Source organism: Oncorhynchus gorbuscha, linkage group LG14, assembly GCF_021184085.1.
Source record: "Oncorhynchus gorbuscha isolate QuinsamMale2020 ecotype Even-year linkage group LG14, OgorEven_v1.0, whole genome shotgun sequence".
In the NCBI taxonomy this organism is placed as follows: domain Eukaryota; kingdom Metazoa; phylum Chordata; class Actinopteri; order Salmoniformes; family Salmonidae; genus Oncorhynchus; species Oncorhynchus gorbuscha.
The window spans coordinates 70,858,593-70,864,592 of NC_060186.1; positions in this window are offsets into that span (position 1 = coordinate 70,858,593).

Consider the following 6,000-nt stretch of genomic DNA (forward strand, 5'->3'; position numbering starts at 1 on the left):
GTTCCCCAGGGCAGCTGTCTAGTCCCCTTACTTTTTCAATCTTTACTAACAACATGCCACTGGCCTTGAGTAAAGCCAGAGTGTCTATGTATGCAGATGACTCAACACTATACACGTCAGCTACTACAGCGACTGAAATTACAGCAACACTTAACAAAGAGCTGCAGTTAGTTTCAGAATGGGTAGCAAGGAATAAGTTAAGTCATAAATATTTTTTTCAAAACTAACGCCTTTTATTTAGGTCAAATCATTTTCTAAACCTCAACTAAATATTGTAGTGAATAATGTGGAAATTGAGCAGGTTTAGGTGACTAAACTGCTTGGAGTAACCCTAGATTAAAAACTGTCATGATCTAAACATATTGATACAACAGCATCTAAGATGGGGAGAAGTCTGTCCATAATAAAGCACTGCTCTGCCCCCCTTAACAGCACTATCAAAAAGGCAGGTCCTACAGGCCCTAGTTTTGTTGCACATGGACTACGGTTCAGTCGTGTGGACTACAGTTGACATGTTGACTGCACCGAGCTGTCTGTTTGAATTACTTGCACACAGCTTGGACACCCATGCATACCCCACACGACATGCCACCAGAGGTGTCTTCACAGTCCCCAGGTCCAGAACAGACAGTACTACATAGAGCCATGAGTTCATGGAACTCTACTCCACATCAGGTAACTGATGCAGCAGTAGAATTAGATTTTAAAAACAGATACAAATACACCTTATGGAACAGCTGGGACTGTGGAGAGACACACACACAAGCACAGACATGCATACATCAACACGCTATAACAAATGCTCTATACACATGTATAAATGGATTTTGTGTTGTAGATATGTGGTAGTAGAGGCCTGAGGGCACAGACTTAACGTGTTGTGAAATATGTTGTGGATGTTAAAAATGGTGTAACTGCCTTAATTTTGCTGGACCCCAGGAAGAGTAGATGCTGCCTTTGTAGGATCTAATTGGGATCCATAATAAATACAAATACAAAGATATTTACCTTATTAAGTCACAGGCAAAATTCAAATATATGAGCATTTTTGCTCAATTGTGAATTGAGTTTGAAAAACAACAGTGTGTGAACGTAAATATTGAAGTTTGCCTTTGCAACAGAAATAGCTGTGTTGATCAAACAAGAGAGTTTAGTTTGCTGAGACCCACAATTTAGAATAATGTGTTGGTTTAAATTACATCTGGCTTTCGGCATGTATTTTACTGTATTTGAGTTAATTTACTTCTCAGGAACTAGTTTACAATTAAAACATATACTGGTTTTCACAGAAATATGATGCATTAAACCAGATATAGCAACAAAAAAAGTGAATGGATTTGTTTTGTGGTCTGTGGTCTGTGGTCTGTGGTCTGTGGTCTGTGGTCTGTGGTTACTCAGGACAGATTTGAGAACCCACTGTCTGGTCTAGCCTGGACAAATCAAGTTTGTACTGTATGTGCTAACGTTCCAATCCTTGCCCCTTTTTGTCATAACAATCATGTTGCTCCATTGTTTGGCAATGACACGAGTACATGGAGTGGAATTTGGCCTTAAAACAGATTCTGGATGTCTGGTCCATTGATTGGATTTTGACTGAAACAGGAAAGGAGTCAAAAGGGACTCTAAGTACAACAATTAACAAACCTGTCTCAACCAAAGTAAAACATATATAGCAGCCATCTGTCAATAATGAAATCATTTCCATAGTTGAGAAAATTATAATAATATTGTAAGGACACAAGGCGAGACCCAGATGCAAACACAGGAGGCAGATGGTTTTTATTTTACCTTTATTTAACTAGGCAAGTCAGTTAAGAACAAATTCTTATTTTCAATGACGGCCTAGGAACAGTGGGTTAACTGCCTGTTCAGGGGCAGAATGACAGATCTGTCACGACGACCTTGTCAGCTCGGGGATTTGAACTTGCAACCTTCCGGTTACTAGTCCAACGCTCTAACCACTAGGCTACCCTGCCATGGTTAGAGTCCAAGATGTTTATTCACAATCCAAAAGGGGTAGGCAAGAGAATGGTTGTGGACAGGCAAAAAAAAAAATGCTAGTTGACTTGAACGTACAAGATGAACTGGCACAGAGAGACAGGAAACACAGGGATAAATACACCAGGGAAAATAAGCGACACCTGGAGGGGGAGGAGACAATAACAAGGACAGGTGAAACAGATCAGGGCGTGACAATTATAGCTCATCCAACTTAAAACATATACATCTGTAAATTGAGAGGACTTGTTTTAGTTAGCCTATTAAGTTTACTACAACTTGTAAAGTAAGGTATTTCAGCTATGTCCCATGAAATCTGAATTCCCTTCATCCGTCTCAGTGATATAAGGTTATTATCAGCAAATCAAAAATCAAATCAAATCCAATTTTATTTGTCACATACACATGGTTAGCAGATGTTAATGCGAGTGTAGCGAAATGCTTGTGCTTCTAGTTCCGACAATGCAGTAATAACCAACAAGTAATCTAACTAACAATTCCAAAACTACTGTCTTATACACAGTGTAAGGGGATAAAGAATATGTACATAAAGATATATGAATGAGTGATGGTACAGAGCAGCATAGGCAAGATACAGTAGATGGTATCGAGTACAGTATATACATATGAGATGAGTATGTAAACAAAGTGGCATAGTTTAAGTGGCTAGTGATACATGTATTACATAAGGATGCAGTCGACGATATAGAGTACAGTATATACGTATGCATATGAGATGAATAATGTAGGGTATGTAACATTATATAAGGTAGCATTGTTTAAAGTGGCTAGTGATATATTTACATAATTTCCCATCAATTCCCATTATTAAAGTGGCTGGAGTTGAGTCAGTGTCAGTGTGTTGGCAGCAGCCACTCAATGTTAGTGGTGGCTGTTTAACAGTCTGATGGCCTTGAGATAGAAGCTGTTTTTCAGTCTCTCGGTCCCAGCTTTGATGCACCTGTACTGACCTCGCCTTCTGGATGATAGCGGGGTGAACAGGCAGTGGCTCGGGTGGTTGATGTCCTTGATGATCTTTATGGCCTTCCTGTAACATCGGGTGGTGTAGGTGTCCTGGAGGGCAGGTAGTTTACCCCCAGTGACAAGCAGAGGTTAGACACCATGCTGGCTAAAAGATGAACCAAGATGGCGACGTGCCTATAACATTGCTATGGAGAAACTGAAGGGAGGGAGGAGAGGCCAGGGGTGTGATGATCAAGCAGGTGATTTAAAACACATAGAATGTGGTTGGAATAAGATAAATATCAGGTTTCAGGTAAGACCCAAGTGCAGACTGTGTTGAAGTAACAATGTTTATTGTAACAACCGGGGCAGGGAAACTACAGGTCAAGGCAGGCAGAGGTCGGTAATCCAGAGTAGTGGGGCCAGGTTACAGGACAATAAGGCAGGCTCAGTCTGGACAGGCAAGGGTCGACGCCAGGAGGACGAGAAAACAAGAGAAGCGCTGGTTGACTTGAACAAACAAGACGAACTGGCAACAGGCAGACAGAAAACACAGGTATAAATACACTGGGGATAATGGGGAAGATGGTTGACACCTGGAGGGGGGTGGAGACAAGCACAAGGACAGGTGAAACAGATTAGGGCGTGACAAGAAATGAGGAAAGAGAAGAGAAAATTAAATACGTGATGACATTGTAAGCATTCCAAACTAAAAGGGAGATACAGCAAAGATTATACCCAACCTGATCTGACAAAAATACATACCAACTGCAATACAATTCTTTGTTTGCTTAACTGAATCAGAAATGTATGTTAGCAGAACATTCCTGTCCAAAAGTAGGGTAAACTAGAAAATCAGCGTACTAAGGAAATGTAAAGCCACTGTAAAATCCACTAAACAATATGCACAAGTGTGTACAGAGCTATATTTAGTACACTAGTTTGTAAAGAAATAGCATATATGTGTGTATAGGTCAATAGAACATATGAACCATTTTACATTACAGTAAAAGGCTACAGTATAGAAAACATAGTTGACACATCCTGATGTACAGTAAAAGGCTACAGTATAGAAAACATAGACACATCCTGATGTACAGTAAAAGGCTACAGTATAGAAAACATAGACACATCCTGATGTACAGTAACAGGCTACAGTATAGAAAACATAGTTGACACATCCTGATGTACAGTAACAGGCTACAGTATAGAAAACATAGTTGACACATCCTGATGTACAGTAAAAGGCTACAGTATAGAAAACATAGTTGACACATCCTGATGTACAGTAAAAGGCTACAGTATAGAAAACATAGTTGACACATCCTGATGTACAGTAAAAGGCTACAGTATAGAAAACATAGTTGACACATCCTGATGTACAGTAAAAGGCTACAGTATAGAAAACATAGTTGACACATCCTGATGTACAGTAAAAGGCTACAGTATAGAAAACATAGTTGACACATCCTGATGTACAGTAAAAGGCTACAGTATAGAAAACATTGACACATCCTGATGTACAGTAAAAGGCTACAGTATAGAAAACATAGACACATCCTGATGTACAGTAAAAGGCTACAGTATAGAAAACATAGACACATCCTGATGTACAGTAAAAGGCTACAGTATAGAAAACATAGACACATCCTGATGTACAGTAGAAGGCTACAGTATAGAAAACAGACACATCCTGATGTACAGTAAAAGGCTACAGTATAGAAAACATAGACACATCCTGATGTACAGTAAAAGGCTACAGTATAGAAAACAGACACATCCTGATGTACAGTAAAAGGCTACAGTATAGAAAACAGACACATCCTGATGTACAGTAAAGAGGACATTACAGTGTAAACAAGCTCTTATTTTGCTCTAATTGTATTGAATCAAATATTACACTGCTCTGAAAACTGACCATACTATTTCTGAGATATTTTACATGCTAAAAGCAGAATAGAATATCAAACTAACAAATAATATAATGACACAACAACACACACTTAGGCCAGGATTGAATCTGATTGTAGATTTGGACAATGCGCCATTAGCCGACATATATGTCGTGTTTACTGTGAATATGGTCTCCACGAACGTGGGCACATTTCCTTGAAAACCTGCATTGCTGACAAAGCACGATCAAATTGAATTCCGGCCTTACCTTTCTTCTTACGATAAACTGTTCTAATTAAGTTGCCAGCCATTTTTTTTAAAACAGAAGGATAACGTTATCCAGGTCACACATGTGATATCATTGAAAAGCCTAGAATGTCTCCCAAAGGGAAAACAGGACCTAACACAGTGGTATGTATATCCTCAGAGATTAAGACCAAAAACAAATGTCTATTAGAGTGGACAAAATGTAATTGCTGGGCCTCAGGAAGCTATAAATAGACATGTCATTATCATATCAGTTTCCTGTTGGCATTATGCAGCCATATCACTGTGTGTGTGTGTGTCACTACTATGTAACACAGTCTAAAGACGTGCCCCCTGGGAGCAGGATACAGTCAAGTGTTGTTGACATCCCCAATGGATCCCCATCCTGACACATACCTATAACCAGCAGATACACTATCCATGTGTGATCATCTCCTAACAGTCAGACTCTAGGGGGAATCCACACATTATATTCAGTGCCCTGAAAAAGTATTTCCCCCTTTCTGATTTTTTTTTCTCTATTTTTGCAAATCTTCAACCAAAACCTAAAATTAGATAAAAGGAACAAAGAATAAAAAATGTGATACTGATTTCATTTTTTTTTTATAAACAGTTATACAACACCCAATGTCCCCGTGTGATCAAGTAATTTCCCCCTTACAATCAATAACTGCTTGTGCCACATTTTGCTGCAATGACCACAACCAAACATTTCCTGTAGTTGTTGTTGTCCCACTCTTCCATGCAGAACTGCTTTAACTCAGCGATATTTGTGGGTTTTTGAGGATGAACATCTTGTTTCAGGTCCTGCCACAACATCTCAATCGGGTTTGTATCAATGTGTGGAAAATACATAAAAACATGAATCAACCATTCACA